The sequence below is a fragment of the Giraffa tippelskirchi genome, chromosome 14 (assembly GCF_054371585.1).
Source record: "Giraffa tippelskirchi isolate mGirTip1 chromosome 14, T2T-mGirTip1v1.2.pri, whole genome shotgun sequence".
In the NCBI taxonomy this organism is placed as follows: domain Eukaryota; kingdom Metazoa; phylum Chordata; class Mammalia; order Artiodactyla; family Giraffidae; genus Giraffa; species Giraffa tippelskirchi.
Window position 1 is genome coordinate 56,630,315 of NC_137288.1, and position 21,203 is coordinate 56,651,517.

Genomic DNA, 21,203 nt, shown 5'->3' on the forward strand with positions numbered 1-21,203 from the left:
CATACATACATACATACATACATACATACATACATACATATAGCTTGATCCCTCCTCATTTCTCAGACGAAGTCTCACAATAGTTTCATGTGGCTTTCAGTTTGACAGTGCAATCTCATTCTTCCTACTGCCACTGTGAGATTTTAAAAGTATGTATCATAAACACACACACAAAGTCGTCATTTAAATACTTTAAGTGCTTCCCTATTCAGTTCAGTTCAGTCTCTCAGTCTGTCCGACTCTTTGCGACCCCATGAATCCCTATTACCTTCAATATAAAATTAAAATTTCTTAAATTAGAGAATACAATATGCCAACCAGGATCCACCTCACCTCCAGGCTCCCTTTGACTGCAACTTTACCTTCCAGATTTCCAGACTTCTGTTTGCTGTTTAGCAAGTGATCCGTGCTTTCTCTTCCTCCTTTCACTTTCAGAGCGATCTTCCCTCTACTTGAGCCCTGTTTCCCCATTTCTTCGTATGTAAAATCCCTCCTAGTCACCCACTATGTAATGTTCTCCTCCACTCCCATGAACCTTGTTATAGGCACTTTATTCTCACTCCAGACACACCGTTATTATAATGCCTCCACGTGGTGGGAACTGGAAGAAAAAGATTGGGGCTGGAATAGCTGAGCTTTCATAGCTCAGTCGGTAAAGAATCTGCCTGCAATGCAGGAGACCTGGGTTTGATTACTGAGTTGGGAAGATCCCCTGGAGAAGGAAATGGCAATCCACTCTAGTATTCTTGCCTGGAAAATCTCATGAACAGAGGAACCTGGCGGGCTACAGTCCGTGGGGTCGCAAGAGTCGGACACAACTTAGTGACTAAACCACCACCGCCACCAAGATCTGTGCCAGCACTTCCATGATTCTATACAATCACAGAGGAATGGGGTTTCGGGGAAGACTTTATGTAGGTGCAGGGATCTGAAGGATACAGGAGTTTGGAAAAAGAAGAGAGAAAATATGTAACAATTTTCACTTGTCCATGGGTTGTTTTATGAGACCCTTAAAGCAGTCTATCACCCAAGCCTTGTGACAATGTTTCTACAGGCAGGCTCATATCTTTCTAATTCTGAATTCTTGCTCTTTCCATGTCCCCACACCTCATGCTTAGACAGGGCTCTACATGCAGACATGTGGTGGCACAAGCAAGTATATTTGTCTCAGAATATGACAAAGAAAAATTGCTACCTGTCACTTCTGCTGCTTTCAAATAATGGCGCAGTCCTCACTCCCCTTCTCTTCTTCTACCTCCTTCTCTCACTCTTTCTCCTCCTCCTCTTACAGGTAGCATCTCAGGAGAAGATGTAGGAGGCAGGAGGGGGAATGCTCCAGGTCTCTCCAAAGGGACTGTCCACGTGTTCTCTAATAACCTATCTCTAGTAACAATTCCTCCTACACTAGGTGAAGGAAACAATTCTAAAACAGGATTCAGTGATTACAGCATAACCCTACCAATTTACAGAGTCTATAGTGTCCTAATGCGACTCATTTGAAAAGACCCTGATGCCGGGAAAGATTGAGGGCAGGAGGAGAAGGGGACGACAGAAGACGAGATGGTTGGGTGGCATCACCGACTCAATGACAAGGGTTTGGGTGGACTCCGGGAGTTGGTGATGGACAGGGAGGCTGGGCGTGCTGTGGTTCATGGGGTCGCAAAGAGTCGGACATGACTGAGCAACTGAACTGAACTGAAAGCATCATTATTAGGTACATAAAAAATTTATAAAGCTGGAGAAGGCATTAAGGCTTTTTTAAGGCTGAATAATATTTACCTGAGGTTATTGATATCAATAACCTCAGATATGCAGATGACACCACCTTTATGGTATAAAGTGGAACTGAAGAGCCTCTTGAAGAAGGTGAAAGAGCGGAGTGAAAAAGCTTGCTTAAAACTCAACATTCAACAAACTAAGATCATGGCATCCCATCCCATCACTCATGGCAAATAGATGGGGAAACAATGGAAACAGTGACAGACTTTATCTTCTTGGGCTCTTAAATCACTGTGGATAGTGACTGGAGCCATTAAATTAAAAGATGCTTGTTCCTTGGAAGAAAAGCTATGATCAACCTAGAAACATATTAAAAAGCAGAGACATCACTTTGCTGACAAAGGTCTGTATAGTCAAAGCTATGTGTTTTTTTTAGTAGTCACGTATGGATTTGCGATCTGGATCATAAGGAAGACTGAGCACAGAAGAATTGATACTTTGAAACTGTGATGTTGAAGAAAACTCTTGAGAGTCCCTTGGACTTCAAGGAGATCAAATCAGTCAATCCTAAAAGAAATCAATCCTGAATATTCATTGGAAGGTCTGATACTGAAGCTGAAGCGCCAATACTTTGGCCACCTGATGGGTTGAGCCAACTCATTGGAAAAGACAATAATGCTGGGAAAGACTGAGGGCAGGAGGAGAAGGGGGAGACAAGATGAGTTCATTGAATGGCATCATCGACTCAATGGACATTAGTTTGAGCAAACTCCAGGAGACAGTGGAGGACAGGGAAGCCTAGCAAACTGCCGTCTATGGGGTTGCAAACAGTCGGACATGACTGAACGACTGAACGATAAAATATTATATGGATGGACCTAGAGATTGTCATGCTTAGTGAAGTAAGTCAGACAAAGAAAGACAAATATCATAGCATATAACTTATAGTGGAATATTTAAGAAAAAAGGGATTGTTATTTTTCAGTTGCTAAGCCATGTCCAACTCTTTGCAACCCCATGGACTGAAGAATGCTGGGCTTCCCTGTCTCATATACAAAATAGAAATAGAATCACAGACATATTATCTACAAAACAGAAATAGAGATACAGAAAATATGGTTATTTTCTAAACATAAATAGAAAAAAAACCTATGGTTACCAAGGGGAAAAGCCGGAGGGTGGGAAGGGATAAATTGGAAGCTAGGAATGACATATACACACTACTGTATATAAAATAAATAACTAATAAGCAGTGACTGTATAGTGCAGGGAACTCTATTCTGTAATGGCCTGAAAGGAAAAAGAATCTTAAAAAAAGTGGATATATGCATATGTATAACTGACTCACTTTGCTGTATAGCAGAAACTAGCACAAAATTGTAAATCAACCATACTCCAATAAAAATTTGGAAAAAAAATTTCCAAAGAAAGAAATTAAAGTTGCAATTCTTTTTGCTAATTTGGATATTTCACAGAGTAAATCAACTAACAGCAACACAACAACAAAACTTATAAAGCAAGTGGAGATAATGTTATTACAGCTATTTGCTAGGCAAGGAAATTGAGGATAAGAGGATTTAAGTTACATGCGTATTTGGAGATGCTGGGATTGGCAGCCAGGGCTCCGACTGTCCATTTTGTGGTCAGCAAGGCTGGTGTTCTGCTACAAATGGAGAAAGCTGAGCTCTCATCCCAACTCTTCCTGACCCCTGCTCTGTGAGTAAACGAGAGAGATGTTTTGCCCAAAATAGTTCAAATTGGTTGAACACCTGACACTTTGATACTGGACAGGGGAGACTGAGAATAGTTTATTAATAACATAGTCCAGGGAGTGAGTGTAGGGACAAAGACACTGCATACTGTGTGGGGCTACACGGGGGTTGCCTTTGAGAAAGACTAAAGAGCAGAGGCTGTGGAAGGGAGGGTTTGTAGTAACAAGAGGGTGAGGTGACCCCTTGTTCCTGCAAGAGGATGTAATAGGCTTGTTTGAACAATTCTTCAAGCTATCAGGGAGGTGAAACCATAGGTTGAGGACTGAAAATGGTACACCTGGTCCAGATGGGGAGCCTTTCTGTTGGAGTGGGCACACATCTGGAGAGAACAGAGAAGCTCGCTGATAGGCCTTTGTGGCCTTGTGGGCTCCAGTACATCAAGACAGCACATGAAATTGTAGTCTTACAGCTTCCCTTCCCAACGCATCTTGCATCTGTTCCGTTGAAAATACTCTTATTTGCTGGCACATCCTTTAGGGCTTTCAGCAAGATTTTCTTTCTCATACAAATGGCTATTCATTAAAAAAAAAAAAAAATCCTGTCAAGGAGTTGGCCTGTCCCTTGATGGCCCAGTAGATTAGGAGGCCTGACATGAATTCATTTGCTTAATGAATAACATGGTAAAATCTTGGATTGATAAGTGCACCACTTACACCAAGGTCTTTCACTCACATTCAACTTGGTAAAATGGCCATCCCTGTAGAAACTAATTGAATCTTGTTGGTGTCTGGGATAATGAACAATGTCAGCACACTGCAGAGATTAAAGATTCACACCAAAGGGAAGTGGCAGCAGAAAAGCTTAGCTGTGCTTACTGGAGACATCGGCTGAAGCAGGTGGTCACCACGCCTTCTCATTGGATCATACTCCCAGCTGCAGCCACCTTGAATGCCAGTACTACCTTCTAGCTTTACTTTTCTATAAGCCTATGTATTTGAATCTCAAGATTTCATAGAAAGCCCTTGATTTCTAAGAATGTTCTGTTGAAGGAGTTTCAAAACAGTTTACAAAATCAAAATGTGTAGTTGATTTTTTCAAACAGATCTCCAGTTACTATTGGGGATTCCCAGGTGGCACAGTGGTAAAGAATCTGCTGCCAATGCAGGAGACTTGGGTTCGATCCCTGGGTCGAGAAGATCCCCTGGAGGAAGAAACAGCAACCCACTCCAGTATTCTTGCCTGAAAGATTCATGGACAGAGGAGCCTGGAGGGCCACAGTCCATGGGGTCACAGAGAGTCAGACACCATTGAATGACTGAGCACGCACACATGGAGTAGTGAAGCTGGAACATTGTCTGCCCTTGGTTTACAAAATTAAAAATTGTAGCTGATTTTTTTCAAACAGTTACTACAAGGGTTGGCCCCTAATCCACATATCTTAATGATTATCAGCAGTGTGATATATAGGGCTAGATGGAAATATAAGATGTCTCTATCCTCTCTCTCCACAGGTATTGCCTCCGAATTAAAGCTTGCAAAGACTCAAGTCATTGTATTGGTCCCCTTAACTGGCACCTTGGGATATATAGTCTTATCTGTTTTTGTCTTTGCTACACTATGAAAGGTCAGGCACATATATATACGGATAGGAACACTCGTGCTCCTCTTGTTTCTGCTCTGCCACTGACTTCCCCTGTGATTTATATGTAATTCTTGTGCATCGCCAGGGCTGAAAACTCGTATCTTTTGTATAGGAAGAATTTGACAGAGACTACATACCCAGAGGGACTTCCCTGCCAGGACTTCCCCTGGCAGGCCTGGCAGGCTACAGGCCATGGGGTTGCAAATAGTCCGACACGACTGAAGTGACTTAGCACACACAGGCACACCTCCAGAGAACCCATAAGTTCAGATCAGGGGACCAATTAGTATGAAAGAGAGCAAATGGGTCCAGAAGAGGGAAAGCAAAAATCACTGGGAAAGAAAGTAAAATCCTAAGTCAAGCAAAAATTGAGCAGCTAAAATAAGGAAGAGGATAAGAATGGCTGGAGACAAAAGCATGGGTATGAACTTTATTCTAGATAAGGCCTGTGTTCCCTTAGCCTTAGTATTATATTCTACACTGTCACAGAGCCAAGGTTCATAGAAGTCAATTTGGAGTTGTTGCTGGAGTGTAAGATACTGGATTTGAACAGATTCTGATTTCAAGGAAGCCTGCATGTGGAAGTGGTGATGGGATAGGGTTTCTCATGATAAATTCTACATGGTGACATACAGATTCCAAATAAAATAAATTTAAGAATTAATGAATTCATGTACCTGTAGATATAACACATCCATTCTAAAAAGTTTTATTGACACAATTTAAATACTTATTAGTAAATAACAAGACAAAATTTTACTGGGAGATATAAAGAAGTAAACTCATGGTCCTCAGTGAATTTAAAATCTGGTTGTGAAGGCAAGAGTCACATGTTGAAACATTAAAAGGGAGGGTGAAATTAGTGTGGGTTGAATTCTTCTCTTAATTAGCCTCCACACACTCCCATACTCCAGAGATGCCAAAAAAGCTTCTATTTTTCTGATATGTCTGACAGTTTCATGTCTTCTTGCCTTTGCTGATACTGTACCTTCTGTCTAAACTCACCAGTGCTCCATAACCACCTGCCAGCACCTTTCTTTCATTCAAGATTCAATGTCAGTATCAGTCCTCTTTAAGCCGCTCTCAAACTACGTGTCTGCAGGTAACTGGCACTTCCTCATTTGCAGGTCTTTCTTCTTTTTTGGATGAATCCTTTTGGTTATGACAGATTAGAAGATTCACCATTGAACCAGGTCATGGCCTTTATCTATTGAGTAGGGGTAGCTTCCTCTGTGGCTTTGCAAGGAGATGGAAAGTAAATACAGAGAATGATTAAAACCACACCTTCTTGTGTTGGTTCACATAGCCCAAATCTTTGGTGAATGCAAGCTGTAAAATAATAGTAAAAATGCTGAGAAATGTCAAGGCCATATCATAGTCAATAGTGAAGAAAAACCAGGATTGGAATGAAGAAATAGAAAGCAAAATCTTGACCACATTCAGCTCTTGAAGCAAAGCCACTTCACTATCTTATTGTCATGAAATCAAATATCTATTGACTATTTTCTGATGTTAATTTTGTATGTTAATGTAGATTTAGTTAATATTTACTGAGAGCCCATCATGCTGAAAAATGTTCTATATGTATTAGTATGTGTTATCTGCAATGACATTACTATTAATGTCATTAATAATAGGTCTTTGTGCAGCTGAAGATGCTGAGGCTTATGACCATGTAGCCAAGAATGAGCAGATATGGATATTAAATCCAGATTGTCTGTTTCTGAAGCCCACATATTCAACCATTTTGCAGATTTTTGGTGCTTACTCTGAGAAAATCCTGAGCGACTTGGTCTAGAGTTGGCCACTCTAGTTATGCTACAAAATCAGGGCAACTGCAATGAGGTCTTGAGTGTTATTATTAATAGCCTGAGGATGACTTAACAAAGTGCCAAAAACAGGATGGCCTAAACAACAGAAATTTATTGTCTCACAGTTGTGGAGGTTACCGTCTGAAATCAAATTGTTGGCAGGGCCATGTTCCCTTCAAAGGCACTAGGGAAGTATCTCTAGTACCTCTCCAGGCCCCTCTCCTTGGCTGATAAATGGCCATCTTCACGTTCACATGGAGTTTTCCCTGTACCTGTGTCTGTCTCCCAGTCCTCCTTTTTATAAAGACCCCAGCTATGTTGGGTTATTGTCTACCCTAATGGCCTCATTTTAACTTGATTTTTTTCTGTAAAGATTTTATGTCCAAATACGGTCACATTCTGAGGTACTGGGGGTTAAAAACTCAGCATGTGAACTTTTAAAAATTATCTACTTATTTTTGACTTCCCTGCTTCTTCTTTGCTGCATGCAGATTTTCTCTTGTTGCACTGGGCAGCGGCCACCCTATAGTTGTGGTAGACAGGATTCTCATTGCAGTGGCTTCTCTTGTTGCAGAGCATGGTCTCTAGGGTGTGTAGACTTCAGCAGTTGTGGTCCACAGGCTTAGTTGCCCAGTGGCATGCGGAATCTTCCAAGACCAAGGATCAAACCAGTGTCCCCTGCATTGGCAAGCAGATTCTTTGCTGGATTACCAGAGAAATCTCAGCATGTAATTGTATGGGATACAATTCAGCCCACCACAAGGATTATCCAGTAAACAGAGGCCAAGGTCAAGGTCAGACCATCAAGTATATCAGGAGTTCTCCATTTTGTTGCATGTTAGAATCATCTAGATGGCTTAAAAATAAAGAATAAAAAAGAAAGGAAAACGAACAACAAAAAATAGCACCTGCAGGCCCCACACCAGACCAATTAAATAAGAATTTTGATGATGGATCAGGCATTGGAAAAAAAATTTTTTTCCCTTCTATCTCTTTATTGTTTTTTACATGCATAAGGGTAGAAGCCTCAACACACAATCTTAAAATGGACAAGAGGAAGTCATGAAATGTGAGGCATGACAAATAAGATTAATTCAGCTTATCAGGAAAGATGACCTCTCAGTTTGTGGAAGTAGAGTTGAAATATAAACACAGTAGATATGGTCTCCAAATTTCAAAATGAGAAATGAAAGCTTTCATAAAACTAAACACTTTAAGGCTGACCTACTTAAGAAAATCATCTCCTTTTCTAATCCTTCTTATTTTAAAATTAATTTATGTATTTTAATTGGAGGCTAATTACTTTACAATATTGTGGTGGTTTTTGTCATACATTGACATGAATCAACCAAGGGTGTACATGCGTCCCCATCCTCAACTCCCTTCCCACCTCCCTCCCCATCCTATCCCTCTGGGCTGTCACAGTGCATTGGCTCTGAGTGCCCTGTTTCATGCATCCAACTTGGACCAGTGATCTATTTCACATATGGTAATATACATGTTTCAATGCTATTCTCTCAAATCATCCCACCCTCACCTTCTCAGAGTCCAAAAGTCTGTTCTTTATATCTGTGTCTCTTTTGCTGTCTCCCATATAGGGTCATCATTACCATCTTTTGAAATTCCATATATATGTGTTAATATACTGTATCAGTGTTTTTCTTTCTGACTTACTTCATTCTGTATAATGGGTTCCAGTTTCATCCACCTCATTAGAACTGATTCAGATGAGTTTTTTTAATAGCTGAGTAATATTCCATTGTGTATATGTACCACAACCTTCTCATCCATTAGTCTGCTGATGGACATCTAGGCTGCTTCCATGTCCAAGCTATTGTAAACAGTGCTGCAATGAACATTGGGGTACACGTGTCTCTTTCAATTCTGGTTTCCTTGGTGTGTATGCCCAGCAGTGGGATTACTGGGTTGTATGGCAGATCCGTTTTCAGTTTTTTAAGGAATCTCCACACTCTTCTCCACAGTGACTGTACTAGTTTGCATTCCTACCAACAGTGTTAGAGGGTTCCCTTTTCTCCATACCCTCTCCAGCATTTATTGTCTATGACTTTTTTTTTAATTTATTTTTTTATTGAAGGATAATTGCTTCACAGAATTTTGTCATTTTCTGTCAAACCTCAGTATGAATCAGCCGTGATAGCAGCCATTCTGATTAGCATGAGATGGTATCTCACTATGGTTTTGATTTGCATTTCTCTGATAATGAGTGATGTTGAGCATTTTTTCATGTATTTGTTAGCCATCTGTATGTCTTCTTTGGAGAAATTTCTGTTTAGTTCTTTGGCCCATTTTTTTGATTGGGTCATTTATTTTTCTGTTATTGAGGTATATGAGCTATTTGTATATTATCGAGATTAATTCTTTGTCAGTTGCTTCATTTGCTATTATTTTCTCCCATTCTGAAGGCTGTCTTTTCACCTTGTTTATAGTTTCCTTCATTGTGCAAAAGCTTTTAAGTTTAATTAGGTCCCATTTGTTTATTTTTGCTTTTGTTTCCATTACTCTGGGAGGTGGATCATAGAGGATCTTGCTGTGATTTATGTCAGAGTGTTTTGCCTATGCTTTCCTCTAGGAGTTTTATAGTTTCTAGTCTTACATTTAGATCTTTAATCCACTTTGAGTTTATTTTTGTGTATGGTGTTAGAGAGTGTCCTAGTTTCATTCTTTTACAGGTGGTTGACCAGTTTTCCCAGCACCACTTGTTAAGGAGATTTTAACACTGTATATTTTTCCCTCCTTTGTCAAAGATAAGGTGTCCATAGGTGTGTGGATTTATCTCTGGGCTGTCTATTTTGTTCCATTGATTATATTTCTGTCTTTGTGCCAGTACCATACTGTCTTGATGACTGTAGCTTTGTATAGTAGTATAGTCTGAAGTCAGGCAGGTTGATTCCTCCAGTTCCATTCTTCTTTCTCAAGATTGCTTTGGCTATTTGAGGTTTTCTGTATTTCCATACAAATTGTGAAATTATTTGTTCTAGTTCTGTGAAAAATGCCATTGATAAGGATTACATTGAATCTATAGATTGCTTTGGGTAGTACACTCATTTTCACTATATTGATTCTTTAGATCCATGAACATGGTATATTTCTCCATATATTTGTGTCATCTTTGATTTCTTTCATCAGTGTTTTATAGTTTTCTGTATATAGGTCTTTTGTTTCTTTAGGTAGATTTATTCCTAAGTATATTCTTAGGAATAAAGAATATTCCTTTATTATTCTTTTCATCGCAATGGTGAATAGAATTGTTTCCTTAATCTCTCTTCCTGTTTTCTCACTGTTGGTGTATAGGAATGCAAGGGATTTCTGTGTATTAATTTTGTATCCTGCAACTTTACTATATTCATTGATTAGCTCTAGTAATTTTCTGATGGTGTCTTTAGGGTTTTCTATGTAGAGGATCATGTCATCTGCAAACAGAGAGAGTTTTACTTCTTTTCCAATCTGGATTCCTTTTATTTTTCTTCTCTGATTGCTGTGGCTAAAATTCCAAAACTATGCTGAATAGTAGTGGTGAGAATGGGCACTCTTTGTCTTGTTCCTGACTTTAGGGGAAATGCTTTCAATTTTTTGCTATTGAAGATAATGTTAAGTATTGGAAAAAATTTTAAAGCTTCCCAGGTTATTCTAATATAGAGCCAGGGCTGAAAATCACTTACACTTCTGAGCTGAGGACCATGCAAGTAACAAGATCGGGAGGAACAAAGTTGGGGATAAGACTTTAAGATGGTAAGACCCAAGGAGAAACAAAAGCACAGTCAAGGGACCATGTCAATAACTAAATACTCAGCTCAGATGGGACATGTGGCACAGAGGGTCAGGAGGCAAGAAAAGTGAGACAGAGTCAGGCAAAGCAGTAATGGACTAAGGCACAGTGCAGACTTAGACACAAGTGTTCAGTCATCCAGTCCCAATAGGAGTAATCTTGGTGAGCAGAACACGGAAAGTAGCTGAGCAGTGGCCAGATTCAGGAGATAGATTTGCTCCAGTGTCTGTCAGGGGTGCTCTCTGCTCCCTCTGCTGCTGCCTTTTACCCACATTGCAGACTCAGCCAGCCAGTTACTACTTCTATCAGGAGAAACTTAGAATAAGTTTCAGTAGCTGAAATGGGCAGGCTCCTGTGTATGCAGCTTTTAGCAATGTATAATATATTGTTAGAAAATCCAGATTTATAAAATGGATGCATTAGAGAATATTTACTTCATAAAATGACTCAAAATGGTTCCTTTTTAAACAGAAAGTTTCCTCTGAGCCAACTGATTTTATTGACCACAAGTCAGTTCACACAACAGTTTTCTATAAGCAAGTTTTGCCTTTTTGCATTTCTTTTTCTTGGGGATGGTCTTGATCACTACCTCCTGTACAATGTCACAAACCTCCATCCATAGTTCTTCAGGCACTCTGTCTATCAGATCTAATCCCTTGAATCTATTTCTAAATTCCACTGTAGAATTGTAAGGGATTTGATTTAGGTCATACCTGAATGATCTAGTGGTTTTCCCTTTTTTCGTCAATTTAAGTCTGAATTTGGCAATAAGGACTTAATGATCTGAGCCACAGTCAGCTCCAGGTCTTGTTTTTGCTGACTGTATAGAGCTTCTCCATCGTTGACTGCAAAAAATATAATGAATTTGATTTTGGTATTGACCAAATGGTGATGTCCATGTGTAGAGTCTTCTCTTGTGTTGTTGGAAGAGGGTGTTTGCTATGACCAGTGTGTTCTCTTGGCAAAACTCTATTGGCCTTTGCCCTGTTTTGTTTTGTACTCCAAGGCCAAATTTGCCCATTAGTCCAGGTATTTCTTGACTTCCTAGTTTTACATTCCAGTCCCCTGTAATGAAAAGAATGTCTTTTTTGGGTGTTAGTTCTAGAAGGTCTTGTAGGTCTTCATAGAATCATTCAACTTCAGCTTTTCAGCGTTACTGGTCAGGGCATAGACTTGGATTATTGTGATATTGAATGGTTTGCCTTGGAAATGAACAGATATCATTCTGTCATTTTTGAGATTGCATCCAAGTACTGCATTTTGGACTCTTTTGTTGACTATGATGGCTACTCCATTTCTTCTAAGGGATTCTTTCCCATACTAGTAGATATAATAGTCATCTGAGTTACATTCATCCATTCTAGCCCATTTTAGTTCCCTGATTCCTAAACTGTCGATGTTCACACTTGCCATCTCCTGTTTGACCACTTACAATTTGCCTTGATTCATGGACCTAACATTCCAGGTTCTTATGCACTATTGCTCTTTACAGCATTGGACTTTAGTTCCATCACCAATCACATCCACAACTAGGTGTTGTTTTTGCTTTGGCTCCATCTCATCATTCTTTCTGGAGTCATTTTTCCACTGATCTCCAGTAGCATATTGGGCATCTACTGACCTGGGGAGTTCATATTTCTGTGTCCTATCTTTTTGCCTTTTCATACTGTTCATGGGCTTCTCAAGGCAAGAATACTGAAGTGGTTTGCCATTCTCTTCTCCAGTGGACCACATTTTGTCAGAACTCTCCAACATGACCCGTCCACCTTGGGTGGCCTTACATGGCATGGCTCATAGTTTCATTGAGTTAGACAAGGCCATGGTCCATGTGATCAGATTGGTTAGTTTTCTGTGATTGTGGTTTCATTCCGTCTGCCCTCCGATGGAGAAGGATGAGGCTTATGGAAGCTTCCTGATGGGAGAGACTGACTGGGGGGGAGGGGGCAGGTGGGGAGGCTGAAACTGGGTCTTGTCTTGATGGGTGGGGCCATGCTCAGTAAATCTTTAATCCAATTTTCTGTTGAAGGGTGGTGCTGTATTCCCTCCCTGCTATTTATCTGGGGCCAAACTACGTCGGAGGCAATGAAGATAATGGTGACCTCCTTCAAAAGATCCCATGCAGGCACTGCTACACTCACCTGCTCAGTGTCACTGCTGACCCATGCCTTTGCTGGAGACTCCTGGACACTCACAGGTAAGTCTGGGTCAGTCTCTTGTGGGGTCACTGCTTTTTAGTTTACTCATTTACAATGAGTTTTACTCATTTATGAAATTTGCAGTTCTGATGAAGTCACTATTTTAAATTAATGAGACAGTACATGTGAAAGCAGTTAGAAAATGCTAAATGTTTTAACAAAGTACAGTGTTTAAGGAAGTAACTGATAACACCAGAAAGTGATGAGAAAATTTCATGATTCCATTGACATTTAGCTTACGATAAGGGATATAAGACTGAGATGCTCAACCAGTGGCTTCAGCGAGGTGCACTGTTCCAAATCAGGAAATGGCTTCCCTGCCTTTCCCACAGCAGGGAAGACAGGAAGAGCTCAGGGGAGAGAATCCGGGTGGGCAGGATGCAGAAGCTGAAAAAGGAACCATAGACGCATCAAGTCATTTCTAGAACTGACAAGCAAAGCAGGCATCTAGCATTTTGCAGAACATATAATGGCTAGTCAGGGCTCTAAAAGCACGTTTACCTTGAATTTTTGGCATTTAAAGATGAAAAGATTAAAACTTAATAATAAGGGCACTGATATGGAAAACAAAAGAAAGCCCAGTGAAGAAAGCCTGTGATGAATCGGCTTACATAAGAGATGGCATGCTGCAGGTTGTTACTGAACAATGTTATTGAATGCTTTAGTGAAAGTTACCAACATGTCCTTTATGAGTATGAACTACGAGGTAATAGTAGAATCCTGCTGGACAATATTTACTTCTGTTTATTTATAAGCTTAAGATAGTTTGTAATGAAATATATTCCTCTCATTAGCAGTTAACTTTTGACACTTCTTTTTGCTTAAATAAAAAAAAATCTTTTAATTTCTCTGAGTTTTGTTATTCACAGAATAATCCTGCCTAACCCTCTGAGGCAATGCTCTAATGGACACAAGCAGTGACCAGCATCCTGAGACATGTTGCCTAAATAGAGGTTTATTCAGGTCTTGTCAGTATTCCCATCGTACACACAGGTCCCTTCCTTCCTCCTGATCCACACCCTCACCTGATCAACTCAGGACTAGACAAATTTTTACTTGTCTCTCTTCCTATCTCTCCTCAGTGGGAGCACAAATACACAGGAGAAGTTCCCAGAGCCAGAAGAATCAAGCACAAGTGGAAACAGAGCATGTGGAGGTGGATGAGATCGTCCACACCTAAATGGTTCACACTTTATGTCAAGACAGTTGGGAATACAATTTCATAGAGAGCAGGAAAGGGTGTGAAAATGAGAGGCGTTAGTCTGAATAACAGGATCTTAAAAGTCAAACTTGCTTCCATATCATCTAATCATTCTTTTTGGAGTCCAGTTATTTCTTATCCTGTATTTGCTGCGTTTTTAGGAAGATTCCAGAAATAAAGTAGAACTGAGCTAGGTTTGGAAATTTGAGTGGGAAACTGGATTCCTCAGTGAGTTGTATGGAAGGCAAAATAAGCAATCAATGCTCCTAAGAACAGGGTCCTTAAGATTCCTGAAACCATAAGTCATGTTGAACAGTTATTGTCTAAGGTCATGATCTGGATCAGTTGAAAAAAGTTCTGGAATACAAAGCATTTGATGACATATATGTCCAAAAAGTGTCTAAACATGATGCTGAGAGTCAATATAAGTGAATTTTCAAGCTAACTACACTTATTTCTTCAAGCAGGAGAGGATACAGGTTCTTAGTGGGCTGGCCTGTGTGCTCAGTTGCTCAGTCATGTCTAACTCTTTGTGACCTCATAGACTGTAGCCTGCCAGACTCCTCTGTCCATGGAATTTTCTAGGCAAGAATATTGGAGTGCCATTTCCTACTCCAAGGGTCTTTCCGACCTAAGGATAGAACCCATGTCTCTTGTGTCTCCTACATTGGCAGGAGTATTCTTTACCACTGTACTACCTGGGAAGCCCCCATGGGTTGCCTAAAAAGTTCAAAATACTGTGCAAAACTACCTAAAAGCATGACAGCTCTGACTTGGATCACTTCTTACCAGTGTTGGAAAAGTGAAAAAAGAAGTGAAAGTGTTATTTGCTCAGTTGTGTCCGACTCTTTGCAACCCCATGGAGTAGCCCACTAGGCTCCTCTGTCCATGAATTCTCCAGGCAAGAATACTGGAGTGGATTGTAATTCCCTTCTCCAGGGATCTTCCTGATGCAGGGATCAAACCCAAGTCTCCTGCATTTCAGGCAGATTCTTTACCATCTGAGCTACTGGGAAGCTTACACCAGTGCTGGAACACCCTCTAAAAAACATCAAGCCCCTGCTATAGCGCCCATATCTGCAGAAAAGGTTTTCTGAGTATAAAGGTAATGGAATTTACACTCCAAATCACAGTATAGCTGATCAGATATTTTATAAATGTTCTCTTTCTTCTTGTAAACTAGACTTTAGAATGTGATATGCTATAATACAAACTTTGCTCCACAGAAGCATGGTCTTCAAGATCTTTTTGGTGCTGCCTCAGATTCTATTCTTGAGTTTAACTGGCTGGATCCAGAGCTGGTTTGCTCCATAACCACAGACTGAGTTAAAATTCCAGTCTCACGACTCACCGGGCTCATGCATCAGGCAGTTCACATAAGCTTCCTCAGCTCTGTTGGCTCCACAGATGCTGTGAGGACAATGTCAATGTGCTCTAACAACTGGGAAGAATAAAGGAGCTAATATGTGTGGGCGCCCAATATGGAGACTCATTCTCAGTACATGGTTCATTCACAACCCTGGATGGGTTGTGGTTACTTCCTCCTGTTCCCTGGGGCTTCTGACCTTGGCCCTGTCCTTAAGCTGATTTCGCTAGAGGCCCAAAGAGGGCAGCACCAGCCTGTCTGACTCCGTGGGGTTCCATCACTGGCTGGTCTGGCCTCTGACTCTCTTGATGTGGTGAATTAGGTGAGTGTCAGGAGCTCTGTGCTGCCCATCAAGGTTCCCAGGGGATATTATGGTCTATGAGGGAAGATTCAGTTAGCCACAGCTGGCCTTGCATTGTCATCATTGCACAAAGAACATCCTTTTCTCGACTTCTCACTGCTCCACAAAGACAGCCTGTTACTTCAATCAGCCACTCGATATATTTCATGTTGACAATGTGGGATGAAATGACTTTCGAACATGTTGACAGTTTCTTTTTCCTACACACCTTCTACTACTGAATGAGATCACCATCCTTGTTAATTCTTATGTGCATTTGGGTCAACCTCAAGTGTCGGTGCAGCCCTGGATGTCAGTTGCCCCCTAAGCGGGTGAGTACAATGGCCCTCAACCACCAGTGATCTTACCACGAAAGTGAACCAAACCTCTGGGAGCTAATACTTTCCTTCAAACAGAAACGGACAGACAGACCAGCACTGACAAATGTTCACTGTACTCAGACGATGCCAAACATCAGGTGCTCTCTCCCTCATCACTGCTTGTAAAGAAGTAGTGAGGCGTACTTATTAAAGTGCTGCTGCTGCTGCTAAGTCACTTCAGTCGTGTCCGACTCTGTGCGACCCCATAGACGCCAGCCCACCAGGCTCTGCCGTCCCTGGGATTCTCCAGGCAAGAACACTGGAGTGGGTTGCCATTTCCTTCTCCGATGCAGGAAAGGGAAAAGTGAAAGTGAAGTCGCTCAGTCGTGTCCGACTCTTAGCGACCCCATGGACTGTAGCCTACCATGTTCCTCTGTCCATGGGATTTTCCAGGCAAGAGTACTGGAGTGGGGTGCCATTGCCTTCTCCTATTAATAAGTAGGCAATCCCTATATTTTAGAACAGAAAATAGGTCTATAGACCTAGAAAATATTTTCTAGGTCTATTGGTGAACAATGGTTTGGAGTTTGGGAACTCCCCAGTGAAACCTCGGGACCTTAGCCGTCGGTCCCCAAGTCTCACCTTCCACTCTGGGCTGCGGACAATCCAACTTTCTGCTTTCCTGCGTGAATGCAACCCTGCTCTCCTTCTGGTGACTTCAGCTGGAGCTCATTCTCAGGTTTTGTACCAGAGAAGAGATTATATGAGCTCTGTGTATGCGAAGCAGATTGAGACAGTGCTCAAATACAAATCGAGACAAGAGCATCTGTCGTTCCCCACTTAAGTTCTGCTGTTTTATGTCATAGCCTGGTTTGAGATCATATTTTCTGTGGAGGCTGCCTCTATATGCTGTTGTGCTGCTTTGTCATTTGTATAATCAAGAGTGATCCTGACCAGGGTGTTACTGCTGGCCCACACCTACTGAGCACAGCTAGCCCAATAAACAGGCAGTTATTTGAATAGCTTGGTAGAGAGTTCATCCATCTTGATGTTGTCCAGGACTTGTGGCTTCATATTAATGCTGAACAGTTTTCTTTTATAATCATATGGATCATGACAGTATTATCTTTGTTAAGATTCATATCTTTCACCTCTTGCAACTTTCTTTTAAAGTAACACATAATTGGCAAGAAAAAAAAAAGTTATTTCACTTTTAAGTTTTAAATTCATTTCTTAAATTTCTCCAGGGAAAAAACTAATAATGATGATTTTTGGCATGAAATTTATATTTATTTGTATTTACCAGCATGCACAGCCAATAGCATGTGGGCTCTGGAGCTGGACATTTGGTTTTGAATTTTTGCTGAATCACACACTAGCTTTGTGTCTATGAGCAAGTGGCTGATTTTTCAGTGCCTCAGTTTCCTCATCTGTATAATGGAAATCATGAGTAGTGTTTACCTCTTACAGTTTTGTGTAGATTCATTTCAACCACAAACAAAAAAGGTTAGAACAGTAGCAAGCTGACAAGAAACGCTCAGTACATGGCAGCTTTTAATAACATATTTGAGATGTACTTATGTTTGATGCATAGAACTTATACACAGGAGTCCTTACATTTTGGTAAGTGACTTCCTTTTGAAAATTTATCAAAATGTGAACTAAGTGTTTAGAGTTTGGTTGACCATGAGAAATATTCTTCTTTTAATGAAGTATTCCAATTAGGGTATTGTTTTAGTGGTGAAAAAGGAGCTCTTTTTTTTAATGAGACAGTCGGTGCCTTGAATAAGGTATCACATCTAATGATAGAATAACCCTAAAAATGAAAAAAAAAGGGCTTTTAGTATAAAACCACTGCTCTAAATTTATTAAAACTCATTAGATACTTTAATTCTTGTGTCAAATAGTGCATAAACGGTGTTTTTGTGGCCTCAGAGTCTGGGATCAAGTTCAATGAAGACAGAGATTATGCTTGTTTTGTGGACTGCTTTGAATGGGCTGGACAGTGGTGGACCTGGAGGAGTCACCCTATGAATGTTTGTTGACTAGATCCACACCCACTGATGGCTAGAGGCTTTGACTCGTGAAGAAATTAATCATAGCTGGTGTTTGTCTTTTTACACATTTCTCTTACCCCAATTTCCTGGGAAAATTTCTTTTTGAAAGAGATGGCAATAATACAAAATGCTGTGTATTGTGTGATTTAAAGTCAATTATTTGCCACAAGGTACATTACTTCTTGATGGTAAACCTCCCATACGAAGTACTATATTAAAAAAAAAAATTGACCAAGTTTAATCTAGCATGATATGAAATTTTTGTGGAAATTATTTGGTGACCAAATTCATTCTTTTGAAACCTGTGACTGCTATGTGCCACCTTACTCATTTGACCCCTTCATTGATGTGAAAGCCAACGTTGACACCTGGTTCTCGCCCAGCTGTCCACCTCTCTTTGCTGCTTTATCCCTCCTCTAAGTTTGCTCTCACTGGTATCCTCTCCATAGCTCTTTGACAAAGCTTAATCACAGAGCCACAGTTACATTAGTTTTTACAGTGTCCTTAGACTGATAATACAGTTTGTATGTCTCTCTCTTAATGGATTTATGACAAGTTTCACTGAGGTCGGTTGAATACAGGGCATGGTGAAGTTGTATTAACACTTTAGACTATTTTTTCCCTATCCCGCATAGCCTGAGTCCCTGGGACAACCCAAGGCACCCCTACTCCCTTTCTCCTCGGTTGCTTCTCCATGCTGAGCTGCCCTGAGAGTGAAGGGCAGCCACGATTCCTTGCCAAGGAAAGCCTCAGTCATGGGGTCCAGCAATTGGGCAACACCATTTATCCATTTTTCTCCCAACAAAGCCCTTAGGCAGTTAGGAAAACCGTGCTCCAGAAGTACATCCAATCTCTTTGCTCTTACCACAGGGAATGGTTTTATCTTGGAACCTTACCAACAACAAAAACATAACCTAAAAAGGACGAAGTACCTCAGGAGAGCTACAAATAAAATGCTGCCTCGGGTTAAATGAGAGAGAGAATATTTCTGGCTGGGATGATGAAGAAAGCCTTTAAAAATGACGGGGTAGTTGAAGGTACTTCTTGAAAAAGGAACTTGGAAAAGGCAAAAGTAAAAGATTTAAAGGACATTTTTGAGCCATGACTCCGTCACACCGCTTGAGAATATTGTTGACTGGATCTCAGGTCTATCATAAGTTTATATTTAAAGTGCTAGTGTAACACTAGATTCCTAGGGCCTCTCCCACAGCTTCATGAATCAGTGGCTCTATGAATGGGTAGGATTTAGAAAGGCAGAGAGGTGAGTGTTAGAGACAGAGGCAAGAGAGTAAGCTTGGGTCCAAGGTATGTTTGGGAAATGGCGAGTAACCTATGGAGGGAGGTAAGACTTGAAAGGGAGAGAATAGTCTCAAGCACGGGAATGAAATTAAAGAACTTTATTTTGAGGAGTGAAATGAGTTGGTGCCCTTGGTTTTCTGGGGGCAGGGATTAAGTGTTTTTGAATGGACACAGAAGGAACTCACTACCTTAGAGACTTTTCAAAGTCCTGCTAAATAGATCCTGTAAGTCAAAACCAACTAGGAAGCATTTGGTAAGCTAAGAATTCAGCTTTGCAAGTGACCTTGTAGTACTTTTTAATTCCCTGGAAACAATTATATTAATTTATATTTTTCATTGTCATTGGTAACACTGACTGACTGTTGTAAACCCTGACATTAACTTTCATTGAGTTCCATCCTATTTTCTTGTGGGTTTGGGTTAATGTGGCATGATTGTGTTATCTTAGCCTGAGGAAGAAGCAGACTGTGCTTTAAAGTACATGAGTTGTGAAGGAGTCTCAAAAGAATCAGCCAATTATGAAATAATAAAAAGCACCACTGTGGATAAGAGGAGATAATAATGTGTAGCATCCAGGTTGTCTCTCACAGGACTTACGATCTAGTTAGGGAAATCAGATGGACATAGACACTCAAAATGTTAAATGAAGTTCTACAGGACTTTATGAAGTTCTATAGCAGTGGGAGAGAGAACTCTGGTCAAAGGCAGAGTTATTAAAGTTAACAAATAAAAATATAGGACATCCAATTGAATTTGAATTTCAGACAAACACATTTTAGCACAAGTATATTCCAAATATTGAACAAAATATACTTATATTAAACACTATTGATTGCTTAACTAAAATTCATTTTAAGTGGGTATACTGTATCTTATGATAACTTTATAAAAAAAAGGACATCTTATCCTATAGCTTGATGGATATAAAAACTTTTAGAAAGAATGGAATCTTTAGAAGAAAGAGGAGATGTATAATTTAAAAAGTAGGCCACTTTTGCAAAGGGATGATGACTAAAACAGGTGGTCTGGAATGAAGAGTTTATGTAGAAGACAAAGGTGGACTGGCAGGAATTCACCACTCTCATTACATGGAAATTTAAAACTGGTCCAATGAACTCTGAGTTGAAGATATAAAAGTTAGATAGATATGGTCTTTATATTTTATAACTGAAAGTTCATGGATAATTAATGCAGGAAGAAACCTTGACAGTCATCTCCCTCTTCATTTACAGATGAAGAAAGCACAGCCCAAACTCACAGATCTGGGATCAGAACCCTAAGCCTCTAATTCTCAGGTTAATATACTTTCCATTTCACCATACAAAGTATATTTTTCTTATTTCTCAAATAAAGTAGTAGTTTCAAACCAACAGTGGTCCCAAACCAATCTGTTGGGACATGAAAGTGAAAGCTAAGTAATGAAATTATTTTCTAAGTTCCATCGTGACTCGCTCAAGTCACCTCAAGCAATTTTGGAAACCTTCCTTGGGTGTTCAGATTTCTCTGGGCTCCACTTCTTTTAGTAGCCCTCAGTGGGGCAAATTGCTACTGACATCCTAAAAAGTTTAGAGAGGTAGTTTCCCTTTAGGGTATTGGTTGGTTGTTATTTTCCACAGACAATTAAATTCTCCACACACAGATCTGTGCCAGAAAATAATCTTCCATGTGTATCAATGTCGTAAGCAGTGATTGACTTGGCTTGACCATGTAAATAAATCTTAATTTCACTTAAAAAATTAGTCCCTTAGTCACTT

At 40.2% G+C, this 21,203-nt stretch overlaps 1 long non-coding RNA gene across 1 annotated transcript; it reads right to left on the reverse strand.

The window, feature by feature from the left end:
• Window positions 1-13,066: 13,066 nt before the first annotated feature.
• Window positions 13,067-14,601, reverse strand: LOC145534238 (uncharacterized). Its single transcript, XR_014074371.1, has 2 exons — window positions 13,892-14,601; window positions 13,067-13,253 (listed from the first exon to the last, which is right to left on the reverse strand). It is a non-coding gene; the product is annotated as an uncharacterized LOC145534238 (long non-coding RNA).
• Between the last annotated feature and the right edge of the window lie 6,602 nt (window positions 14,602-21,203).